Source organism: Pongo abelii, chromosome 11 (genome assembly GCF_028885655.2).
Source record: "Pongo abelii isolate AG06213 chromosome 11, NHGRI_mPonAbe1-v2.0_pri, whole genome shotgun sequence".
Taxonomy (NCBI): domain Eukaryota; kingdom Metazoa; phylum Chordata; class Mammalia; order Primates; family Hominidae; genus Pongo; species Pongo abelii.
This window is the reverse complement of record NC_071996.2, coordinates 130,364,762-130,378,199: the sequence shown is the minus strand read 5'-3', so window position 1 is coordinate 130,378,199 and position 13,438 is coordinate 130,364,762. Positions and strand designations below refer to the sequence as shown.

The following is a 13,438-nucleotide window of genomic DNA, read 5'->3' as shown; positions in this document are numbered from 1 at the left end:
GGAGGCAGTGGTTACAGTGCGCCAAGACTGCACCATTGCACTCCAGCCTGGGTGGCAGAAAGAGACTGTCTCCAAATAAACAAATAAAGCTGAAGAGATCAGAAGGCCAAAGAATTAAAAACTACTCTTCAACATAAATACTAACGCTATTCTTAAAGATCCTACAACCACAATAGCATTAGTATGCACTTTTACCTGAACATCCTGCATCCAACAACTTTGACTACACAGAATTGAGAATCCCGAGGTAAACAAAATACCCTCTAAGCAGTGGTCCCAATATCCATGCACTACAGCTCATATCTACCCCGCTGAAGAATTCTTCCAGCACAAACCACGTACTTATTTTATGCAGTTCTAATAAGTTACTTAATAACATCTTTGAGGGTTTTCTATGTGTTTTGTGTTAAACATTTTTCTTGCATCTTCATATTCCAGCCCTGTGAGGTAACATGTCCAAAGTTTTTCCATCTAGGAATTACTTCAATACAAATTCCACTATATGTGACTCCACAATGGGTGTTATCACTATGCCATTAATTCTCAAACTTTAGCGTCCAGGTGCATTGGTATCAACTGGAAGGCTTGTTAAAATAGATTTCTGATTCAGTAAGTTTGGGGTAAGACCCCAAAATGTGCATTTCCAAGAAGTTCCCAAGTGATGCTGATCCTAGCGTCCTGGGATTATTTAGAAACCAATGCACTTCTATTTTTCTTTGAAAGAATACTTGCTTTCCACAGCGATGGCAGGCCTGCAGCAAACCAGAAGCCTTTAAAGTTTATTAGAACCACCTCAAAAAGACACACAACTGTGAGAAATTAGATAAAGCCTTCTAATAAGCAATTTCAAAGGGAAAAAAGAAAAGCCTGGGAGTCACTGAGTGTACTGTAAAGAGACCTAAACACCTCGATAACTGAATTATAACTAGGCAGGCAATCATTCATTTTGACAGTAACGCTGAGTCTTCAAAAGAGTTTATGCTCAGTTTAGAAAAACAAATAAGGCTGTGATCCGTTTATTGCAACGTTTATCCAAAGGTTTCTAGGGTTTGGGCAGAACGGGTTTACTTTGGCGGATTTTCTGTCCTCTAATAAAAGTTATTACTGCGGTGAGGATTAGACTCGTTCTGAGAAACTGAAAGCTGTCCCGAGAGCACCTGAAACTGCATGCTCTGTTGCTGATGCAACGTCACTTCAAACTTCCTGCTTTCAAAAGGAACCCTTTAAAATCGCTCAGCGCCAACCCCTTCCTCCGAGTGTGGGCACGTCGTTCCCGTGCGGTCCGGCGGAGATGGGGCAACTTCGACAGGACCCCAGGTGGAGTTACCCCAGGAAACGCCCTCCCCGCTCTCGGACTTGCCCCGGACGGGGAGGCTGTGCCTCCAACTCCGCCATGCCTCCCTCGCCCTAGCCCCCCGGGAGGCGCCGACCTCCGCCCAGCAGCCCCAGCCCGGCCGCCAGCTCCCGCAGCCCGGGGAAACGGCGAAATATGCCGCTCTGAACCGACGACAGGAGTCTGACCAAACAGACGCGGAAACTCACGCTCTCTACGACCCGCCTGCGTCCACACGTCTTCGCGCGCACGTGCGTCATCACGCACGTTCCCGATCCCGGGTGCTCCCGGTTCCTGGGGGCCGGGTGCGGGAGGGGAGGGCCTTAAAGCAGAAGGCTCGGCCGCGGCGCATGCTTAGTTGTGCGCGCCCGCGCTTTGCTGTTTGCGGACCGCGTGCGACGGCAGTGGCCCCGAGGGGTCCGCAAGGGCACAGCGGGGCGGGACCGCGGCAAAGCGCAGTAAGGAAAGTGTGGACCTTCGCCCTGTCCTCCAAGTTCCATGTGAAATGTGGCTAATATTCCTTACTGCCATAAATAGCCACTGGCCGCTCACGACGCGTAAAGCAAACGAGCGACCTGCGTTCAACGGACCCGACGACGAGGGGAGAAGCAGCGAGCGGGTCGCGGCCGCCTACCCCAGCGGGCGCCTCTGCCCAGGTCCTCTGCCTGGAAGCTTCGTCCTTCCGGGCCCCAGCGCAGCCGCAGGCTGGGGAGCTGCTACGTGAAAGGGTCAGATACTGCCTGTTAGGCGGAGGGTGGGAAAGACACTCCCGCTTCAGAGCTATCTGCAAACAGCCGGAGGGCGGCTTATCGCAGTCCCAGAGCCAGCCAGCAAGGCAAGGTCGCGGGTGCACCTTTCACTCCCAGAAGCTTGGGTCTGGGACTGCACCACGCAATGTTTGCCCATTTTGAGGGCTTTAGGTGTTTCGTATTTCAGTTAATAGAATTTCGATTAATAGATCATTTGATACCATTTTAATTGTTTGCGACTCGGGAGCAAGTTTTATGTTCAGCTGTAGGAATCAGGCTAAGTTAAATGTTGCAATGCTATATTTATTTAATATGATAAGAAAAAACTGTCTTACAGCCGGGCACGGTAACTCACGCCTGTAATCCCCGCACTTTGGGAGGTCGAGGCAGGAGGATCGCTTGAGCTCAGGAGTTTGAGACCAGCCTGGACAACATAGTGAGACCTTGTCTCTATTTAAAAAACAACAACAGGCCTGGCGCGGTGGCTCACGCGTGTAATCCCAGCACTTTGGGAGGCTGAGGTGGGCGGATCACCTGAGGTCAGGAGTTCAAAACCAGCCTGGCCAACATGGCGAAACCCCGTCTCTACTAAAAATACAAAAATTAGCCAGGCATGGTTGCGGGCGCCTCTAATCCCAGCTACTCGGGAGGCTGAGGCAGGAGAATCCTTGAACCTGAGAGGCAGAGGTTGCAGTAAGCCGAGATCACACCCCTGCACTCCAGCCTGGGCGACAGAGGGGGACTCCATCTCAAAAAAAAAAAAATCTTACTTTTTGGTATGGAATTTTCTGATAGCTAGGGTAAAGATGCTCTTTTTCCAAGAAGGAATCCGAATATCCGAATACAGGTGGTTTAGTGTTGCTCTTTGTTTATTGGAAGTCGTAGCAGCTGTGTTTAGATAGTCTGCTAAAACAAAAACTGCCTAAACCAGAAGAGTTTATCTTTTGCCATTGTGTATTAAAACTCTTCATAGAAATATTTATTTTGGAGTTTGAAATTTCAGTGAAAATGTGGCTCATGCATAGGTGTGGGTGTACATATGACTTTCAAGTGACAAAGAAGATTCTTAGCAATTTGTATGTGTTCATTAAGACTCATAAGTTACCCCTTTCCTAGAAAAACAATATACTCCTCCAAAAGCTCAGCTGACAATGAGAAACTGCATTTCTGGAAATGAAAAGTCAAATGAATGCAGAGAAAAGTAAATTGCCTCTAGAGGTATTTTCTGTATTTCCCTAGAGGGGGAAATGTGTAATTTCTCAAAAGGAAGAAGTCCTCATTTATCCTTCTGAACCACAATCATATGAATCCATTCAATTAATATTAATCTTATCTTCTATTCTCCATCACTCTCTACATCTTTCTATAATTGCATGATTTTCTTGTCCGTATAATACATCAAATGCAGAGGTGATTTTAAGGGAGCCACAAATCAAGAAGTCTCAATTCAGTAATTTCATTAAAATGTAGCAATATATAGGGATTAAGAATATTCTTAGGTAATTATGTTCTGTTTCAAATATCAGTGAAAATTTTCATAGACATTTAAGGGGTAAAAGACATTTAACAGATAGAAAAAAATATCTACCTTTTAAAAAAATGACCTCTTTTGTCCTACGTGATTTGTTGAGCAGACTGGGTTTTTTAAAAGTTTCTGTTGAAATGAGCATGTTGTAACATGCTCATATCCCATTTCAATTGACAAACATCACTTGGATAATAATTGTATATCTTAAATATTAACATATGAGGCAATCAGCAGCAGCATCCTTTCACTGAGCAAGTCTTAAAAATACCAAAGAATCAGTGCCAGAAGAAATTCTTTAACTTAAAATATATGTAATCACTACATTACCATATAAAACAATGATTTCTAAATGCTCGAAAGTATTACCATATAAAACAATGATTTCTAAATGCTCGAAAGTATGTATCTTAATCATGAGACGAGGCAGCACTATGCACATTGTGCATAATATGTGAGACATTGAATGGTATAAAATAAATTTTAACTTTAAGGTTTACAGGAAAAGCAGCAATACCTATGATTAAGCCACCTGACTTAAATGAGTGTTTTTAAGATGTGGTGCTTGCACATAAGTGAAGGAGTGGTGGTAACAACCCTTGTACAGTTCACAAATCCAGGACTGGAACTGGCAGGAAGGTAGACAAGTGTCATTCTCAGATTTCAGAACCCATCCTGAAAGTGAGAGGATGTCAGGCAACAATACCATGCAACAACAGCATGCAACAAATACACAACTGGATTATCTTTTTAAGGGAGAAGCTTGTTTGGGTTTCTAATTGCTTTTAATGAACCAAGTATTAATTACTGTTTTACCCAAAACTGTACCAAAATGTGTATAAAACTGATCAAATAATTTATAGCTTTCTAGTTATAGAAAAACTTGCAAATTAAATAATTCAAATCTCAATTTAAGAACTGTAAAAGTGAGAAATTGGTTCATGTACCGTAATGATGATAATGCCAACAATACTTAACAGTAGACTATGCGGACACTAACCATAAGAGATATGTAGTGGCTATACTAATATCAGATGAAACAGACTTTAAGAAAGAAATTTCTTTTTCTTTTTTCTTTTTTTTTTGAAGTGCAATGGCACAATCTCGGCTCACTGCAACCTCCGCCTCCCGGGTTCAAGCAATTCTTCTGCCTCAGCTTCCCAAGTAGCTGGGATTACAGGTGCATGCCACCATGCCTGGCTAATTTTTTGTATTTTTTTAGTAGAGATGGGGTTTCACCATGTCGGCCAGGCTGGTCTCAAACTCCTGACCTCATGTGATCCACCCGTCTCGGCCTCCCAAATGGGATTACAGGCCAGCACACCTGGCCGACAAGAAATATTTTTAGAGACAGAAATTCCATACTGATAAGAGGGTCAATACATTGAGAAGATATAACAGTTATAAATGTATATGCACCCAGTAACAGAGCCCTAAATTCATGAAGCAAAAATTATTGAATTGAATAGAGAAATATACAAACAACAATAGTTTGATATTTCAGTATCCTACTCACAATAATGTGTAGAATAACCAGGCAGAAAATCAGTAAGTATATAGAAGCCTTGAACAAGACTCAACCTAACTAGTATGTACAGACCACTGTACTTAATGACAGCTGAATTTATGTTCTTTTTAAAAAGTATACTCTCCAGGTTAGCCCTATGGTAGGCCATAAATAAGTCTCAGTAAATTTAAAAGAATTGGGATCATAGAAAGTACATTCTCTAGTTACAATGGAATTAAATTAGGGATTGACAATAGAAAGAAATTTGGAAAATCCCCAGATGTTTGGAAATTAGATTACTCATGGGCCAAGGAAGAAGTACTAAAGGAAATTAGAAAGTATTTTGAAATGAATGAAAGTGAAAACATATTGAAGTCATGCACTGCGGCTAAAACAGTGATCAAAAGGGTATTTAGTCCTTAGACACCAAGAAAAAGAGTCTCAAATCTACACTTCCACCTTGAAAACTAGAAAAAGAGGAGGAACATAAACCTTTAGCAAAGGGAGGAAATAATGATCATATTGCAAATCAATGAAATAAGTAACAAAAATAGAGAAAATGAAAAAAGTTTGTTTTTTTGGGAAAAAAAACAGTAAAATTAATGAACCAACATTAAACTGGCCAAAAAATTAAAAAGACCAAAATTAGGAATCAAAACAGGTACATCACTACCAACCCAAATTAAAAGGATTGTAAGAGACTGTAAATAACGTTGTGCCAATAAATTAGACAATGCAGATGAATTGGACAAATTCCTGGACAGACACAAATTGCCAAAACTGACTCAATAGAAAATCCAAAAATACTGTGTTTTCTATGGTGGTTGTAAAAAAAAAAAAAAAAAAAAAAAGGATTACAAACTAGGTGGCTTAAGACAACAGAAATTTATTATCTCATGTTCTAGAGACATGAAGCTCAAGATCAAAGTGTTGGCAGGGCTCTGCTCCCTCTGAAACCTGGAGGAGAGAATTCTTGTCTCTTTCCCACTGCTGGTGTTTTCAGCAATCCTTGGCCTTTCTTGGTGCTCCTTGGTTTTACAACTGCAGCACTTCAGTCTCTGCCAGCATCTCCACATGTGCTGTTCCCTCATGTGCCTGTCTCCTAGAGGCTGAAGTGCCCAGCCTACTCCAGTGTGACCTCATCTTAACAAATTACATCTGCAATGACCCTCTTTTGAAATAACGTATTCTGAGATACTGGGGGTTAGGGCTTCAACACATCTTTTTGGATGACACAGTTCAACCCATAACAGACATGTAACAAGTACGGAAATTTAATACTTTCCACAATGAAAATCTTCCCACAAAGAGAAGCCCAGGTCTAGATGGATTCACTGATGTCAATTCATCAAATATTTGAGGAAGAAATTATACCATCATACACAAACTGTTTCTGAAAATAGAACAGTTCTCCACTTACTCTGTGAGGATGTTATTACCCTGATAACAAATTCAGACAAAGACATTACAAGATCAGCATCCCTTGTGAACATACAAAAATTCCCAATAAAGTATTAGCAAACCAAATATGGAAATATGTATGAAGGATAGATCATATACCATGAATGCAAGTTTGGCTTTCCATCAAAAAAGGCCAGGTGCAGTGGCTCACACCCATAATCCCAGCACTTTGGGAGGCCGAGGTAAGAAAGTCCTTGAGCCCAGGAATTTGAGACCAGTTTGGGCAAGATGGTGAGATCCTATCTGTACAACAAATTAAATAAGCCAGGCACAGTGGCACACACCTGTAGTCCCAGCTTCTCAGGAGGCTGAGGTGGAGGGATCACTTGAGCTCAGTAGTTCAAGGAATAGCGAGCTGTGATTGTGCCACTGCAGTCCAGCCTAAGTAACAAAGGGAGACCCCATCTCTTGAAAAATAAAAAAAAAAATTCATATCTGGACACTGTGGTATGCACCTGTAGGTCCAGCTACTCAGGATACTGAAGCAGGAGGATCACATGAGCCCAAGAGTCTGAGGGTCTAGTGGGCTATGATTGCATCTTCGAATAGCCACTGCACTCCAGACTAGGCCACATAGCAAGACCCTCTTAGCAAAAAATTAATATAAAACCACATTAATAAGCTAGAGGACAAAAACCACATGATCATCTGTCTTAGTCTGTTTGAGCTGCTATAACAAAAGTTCCATAAATCGAGTGGCTTATAAGCAACAGAAACTTATGTCTCAGTTCTGGAGGCTGGAAAGTTGACAAACTAAGCATCATGGGCAGATTGTGTCAGATGAGTGCCTGCTTCCTCATAGACAGCACCCTCTTGCTGTGTCCTTACATGGTGGAAAGGAGAACTAGCTCTCTGGGGTCTCTTATAAGGGCACCATCTCATTCATGAGAGTTTTGTCCTCACGACCTAATCCCCTCCCAAAGACTCCAAATCCTAATAACATCACCTTGGAGATTAGAATTTGAACATAAGAATTTTGGAGCAACACATACATTCAGACCATCATCTCCATAGATGCAGAAAAGCACTGTTCTAAATCCAACACATATTTGTGATAAAAGCTCTCCAGGAAGTAGGAATGGAAGGGAACTCCCTCAATCTAGTAATAATAAAGGGCATCTATAAAAAAAAACCTACAGTCAATATCATAGTTAACATAAAACACCAAAAGCTTTTCCCCTAAGATTAGAAACAAGAAAAGAACGTCTGCTGTCATCACTTACGTTGTACTGGAGGTTTCAGCTAGTGTAATAAAGGAAACAAGAGAAAAGGCATCAAATTGAATAGGAAAAAGTGAAACTCTTTATTCACAGATGACCTGATATGTAGAAGATCTTAAGGAAAATACACACACACACACACACACGCACACAGATAAAACTACTAAAATTAATAAGTTTAGCACAGTCTCAGGATACAAAATTTTTTAAAAAACATATTTCTCTATACCACAAATCAGCAGTCTGAAAATAAAATTGAGAAAACAATTTCATTCCAGGTAGCATTGAAAGGATAAAATACTTAGGAATATTAGAAACAAATTAATAAAAGAAGTGTAAGGCTTGTACACTGAAAAATACTTAACAGGGCTGAGATAAATTGACATTTCACATTCATGGAACAGAAGCCTCAATATTGTTCAAATGACACCCCTTCTTAAATTAACCTATACATTCAATACACAATCCCTCAAAATTCCAGCAGGCTTTTTTGGGGTACACACTTCACAAGCTGGTCCCTATAATCTAGAATAAAAGACCTAGAATGGCCAAAACAGTTTTGAAAAAGAAGAATAAAGTTGAAGGAATTATACTACTTAATTTCAAAATGTGTTATAAAGTTATAGTAATCGTGACAGTGTGCTATTGGTGTAAGAATAGGCATAAAGATCAACAGAACAGAATTGAAATAACTCCCTATGTGGTCAGTTGATTTTCAACAAAATTGCTAAGGCATTTTTGGGATAGGATAGTCTTTTCAACAAAGAATGCTGGCAGAATTGGATGTCTGTATGAAAAAAACTATGAACTTGGGCCCACACAATACACAACAATTAACTCCAAAGGGATCATAGGCTTAAATGTAACAGCTAAAACTATAACATTTCTAGAAGAAATCACAGAAGAAAATCTTTGTCATCTTAGATTAGGCTAAGACATCTATATATGACAGGAAAAGTACAATCCACAAAAGAAAAAATTGATAAATTGGACCTTCTCAAAATTTAAAAAATATACTTAAAAGACGTCATTAAGAAAATGAAAATCATGATAGAGGTTGGAAGAAAATATTTGCAAATATTATATCTAATAGAGGATTTTTCTCTGGAATATTTAAATTACTTTTACCAGTTAAGTAGAAAACAATTCAGTTAAAAAGTGGGCAAAAGATTTGAATATATTCTTCACCAAAGAAGATATATGAGTAATAAACACATGAAAATATTCTCAGCATCATTAGTCATTTGGAAAATGCAAATTAACACCACAATGAGAAACCACTCCACATTCCCTTAAGTTACTATAATAAAAAAGACAGAATTATGGCAGGAATGTGGAGAAACTGTGATGCTCATACATTGTTGATGGGATTATAAAGTGGTGTGGCCACTTTGGAAAATAGATGCAGTTTTTTAGAAAGTTAAACACACACTTACTATACAACCCAGCAATTTCACTCTTAGGAATCTACCCAAGAGAAATGAAACATACGTCCACAAAAGACTTGCATGCTAATTTTATGACAGCATTATTCATAATAGGCAAAACTATAAACAATCCAAATGCTCATCAACTGTTAATGATTAAGCAACGAAAAACAAACTACTGATTCATCCTATAACACGGATGAGCCTTAAAAACATTATGTTAGTTGAGAGAAATCAAACCCGGAAGTCTACATACAGTGTGATTCCATTTACATGAAATGTCTGGAAAAGGCTAATCTACAGAAACAGAAGACAGATCCATAGTTGCTTAGGACCAGGAGTGGGAGCAGGTTAGCTCTAAATGAGCATGAGAAAACTTTTTGGAATGATGGAAATGTTCTAAAACTGGATAGTGATGATGGTTGTGTATAAATTTATTAACACTATAAATTTATTAAAAATCACAAACTATACATAAATAATGCATGAATTGTTTGCTATGTAAATTCCACCTTAACAAAGCTATTTAAAGAAGATAACCAGTCTGTACACGTATGGTCACTTATGTCCAAGGCCTAGTAAAGACTGACCATGGAAGTTCTACCCAGGCCCTACCCATCCACATGCTATGCTCAAGAAATTATTCTTTTGATGAAGGATAACCATCACATGTGGATCTCACACTCTTAAGAGCTTCTAGCCTTGTAAAGAAACCAAGGGATCTACATTACTATCAATGAAACTGGATAGAAACAGCTATCTGCTTTAAGTGAAGTTGAAATTAACTTGGGAGTTTATGGGATAAAGACATTGACTAGAGCTGGAGAGATGGGAGAATACTTTGTGGAGCTGGCATTTCAATACTTAATGTGTAAATGGGTGGGACTGGACTTACTGAGTTAAATGGAAGAGCATTCCAGGCCAAACAAAAACAAAACAAAACAAAAAGGCGAAGTGAGAACAATATTTGGAGGAATCATTATGGTAATGTATGTTTTATGTAGTATTTTAGCAGGGTATCATTTTGATCAACAGTAAGGAATAAGAGGCCTAAGTATGCCATCATGTGCAATATTCTAGGTGTGTGAGCATTACAATGTGGACACTGGGCTACATGGAGTAGATAATTTATTTGGGATAATGGAAAGGTTATCTGTAGATTATGGGTATAAAATATGGAGAATATTAAATCTTACTTTTAAAAACACCATTAGGCTAAGCGCAGTAACTCATGCCTGTCATCTCAGCACTTTGGGAGGCCAAGGCAGGTGGATCGTTTGAGCTCAGGAGTTTGAGACCAGCCCGGAAAATATGGCAAAACCCTGTCTCTACAAAAAAATATATATACAAAAAGTAGCCTGACATGGTGGTATGCACCTGTGGTCCCAGCTACTCGAGAGGCTGAGGTGGGAGAATTGCATGAGCCCAGGAGGCGGAGGCCACAGTGAGCCATGATCACTCCACTGCACTCCATCCTGGGCAATAGTGACACTGTCTTAAGAAATAATAATAAAAAATTTTAAAAATGTAATCTATTAACGTGTCTTAGAAATTCTTATAATGATCTTTTCTTTGAGTCTTTATATGGAAATGTGTGCTTTAGAACTCAAGTGGTTTTTCATTGGTGTAAAAGAAGAATGTACAATTAAGAATCTATCAGGCCGGGTGTGGTGGCTCATGCCTGTAATCCCAGCACTTTGGGAGGCCGAGGCGAGCAGATCATGAAGTCAGGAGATCGAGATCATCCTGGTTAACACGGTGAAACCCGGTCTCTACTAGAAGTACAAAAAATTAGCTGGGTGTGGTGGCTCCTGCCTGTAGTCCCAGCTACTTAGGAGGCTGAGGCAGGAGAATTGCTTGAACCCAGGAGGTGGAGGTTGCAGTGAGCCGAGATTGTGCCACTGCACTCCAGCCTGGGCAACAGAGTGAGACTGTCTCAAAAAAAAAAAAAAAAAAAAAAATCTATCATGATTGTTCTACAGCCAGGAGAATCCTGTCAGTAATAAGTTGTTACCAAAACTACAAATAGGAGCAATGCATTTGCAAGTAGACATGCCAAAGTTAATTATCCTGACATATTTATGGTCATTATTATAATTGCATATCAGTTTTCACTAATCAACTCTCAATCTAATGGAACTGAGAAGAGCTAGCAATAAAATAATTTGTGTTATACTGCAAGTGTTTTAATACTTAAATTTTAATGTTTAAACTCCTGCCACTAGATCAGCCATTCCCTGATTTCCCATCTCACCATAAATAGATCATTCTATTTCCTATTTTGGGGTGTTAAACCAATGAAACCTCATTCTCTACTCATGCATCGTCTACATGTTTTCCTAAGAAGTAGATAAATAAGTCAGATCTCCTTGATTTTGTTACAACTCATTATTATTTTAGATTTTAAAATTTTATCACTCCTCTATCTAACATCCTATAAGAGCTCACTGTTAACCGGCAGTATAACCCCTACTAGCTAAAAACGATAATCCATTTAGAGTTTTTATCAAAGTGCCTGGCACACAATAAACTCTCGATACCTGATAACTGTTATTTTCTTAATAATATTAGTGACTATTTTCGAGTGTCTGCTGCATGTGAGGCACTTCGTCTCCATTTTACAAATGAGGAGACAGAGCGTCAGAAAGTCTTTTGCCAAAGCTCATGTAGCTAGTGGGCAAAGGGATTCATGATTCCACCTTTCTTTCTAATACATTATTTCTGCTTCTGAATATTAAATGTCTAGTAGTGGGTGTCCTTGGATGCATCGTTGGTCCATATAAAAGCTAATTTTGTTTTTACTCGTGCATGTTTGCATTGTTTCCTTTGTTTTATTAATTATCTAAACTATCAAAATGAAAATAGCCATTTACTGTCTATTTCAGAATTATTTTGAATGATGTGTTCCTTTCCAGTTTTCTACATTTTTCTATTTTAGGAAGTATTTATCAATTGTTTTAGATAAATCTTTCTTAATGTTATTTTAACTCATTGTGAGTATTTTCTAAAAATTAAATTTGGTTTACAGCTGTCCAGTTGTTCTTATGGTCACAGGATAATTGTAGAATATTGTTTGAGTGTTCTTGTTTCCTTCAAATAGTAAATCTCAAATAAGCAGTTTATTTTAATAAACATTCCTTTTAATTTTTTTTTACATCTGCAACTGCCACTTCTGCTTTTTTTAAATCAACTAAAATTCTGATGCTTCCATGATTATAATGAAAAATTTCACCACAGCTGTCAAATCATATTCTCTGTGTGCCATTGGAGACCTCATAGGAGACTTTCTAAACCACCCCTCCTGAATTCTGGCAAAATATTTCATGAATGCTCTGTATGTGCTTGATGAAAAACTAATGTAGATAATGAACTTTCAGAAAAGGAGAAGCTATTAATGTTCTGCTAGGAAATAAATGTCCAAAAATGAACTGGCATCAAAATGTGGGAAATCAGTCTGTGATAATAACAGTAGCATATGACTCAGGCATTTTGGCTTAGCTTTCCAGTGTGCCTGTAGTCTGAAAGTGGTTTTAGGACCTCCTTTGTGCACATGTATGCACATCCATAACCTCATAAACACAGCTGTATCTCTGCCACTGCTTACTAATGATTAAAATTCACTTCAAAAAGGCCTTTACATCCACAATTAGACATACCATGTATACAACGCAGGATGAATTTCAATTAAAGGTCAATCTGTTCAGCCCTGATGGTGACTGGAGGGAGCCGGAGGCAGAAGATCTTGAGTGAAGGGAGCCTGGGACAAAAGACACAGTTGAAAAATTTGTGGAAGTATTGCTAAGATTCTAGCCGAATTACTACCATAGGGCTTGGAAAATAGAAGCCGTGGGGTGAAGCAATGAGTGGGGGCAATTTTTGACATCCCATACAATCACAGATAGCTCCGCTTTCATAATTTAGATTTCTTCTTTTTCTGTTTTAATTTAACACACCTGACTTAACTCAATCCTTTCTTTCCCAGGGAATTTGTTCTTTGAGAGCTAATTAAGTGAAGACTGTCTCTTATCTGAGAATGTTAAATATATGTAAGTGGAAAAGATTTTTTTACAATTTAATCTATTTTTCTTAAGTTTTGAGGATGCTAGTCTTTGAGTGGATGTCCGATCATACAAGTTTTAATGCTGCCACTTGTTTCTTCAAATTTACTTAGAAATAAATGCAGATGTATAGAAAAGTTGCAAAAATAGTACAGAGA

General features: G+C 39.0%; 1 protein-coding gene across 14 annotated transcripts in view; it reads right to left on the bottom strand.

The window, feature by feature from the left end:
• RHBDD1 (rhomboid domain containing 1) overlaps positions 1-2,062 on the bottom strand; it is a 164,332-nt gene extending 162,270 nt beyond the window's left edge. For 4 of the 14 annotated variants that reach the window (XR_010135867.1, XM_063712446.1, XM_063712445.1 and 1 more), the window contains exon 1: positions 1,543-1,648. The gene's annotated coding sequence lies outside the window, so the exon portion shown is untranslated. 14 annotated transcript variants of the gene reach the window in all.
• Between the last annotated feature and the right edge of the window lie 11,376 nt (positions 2,063-13,438).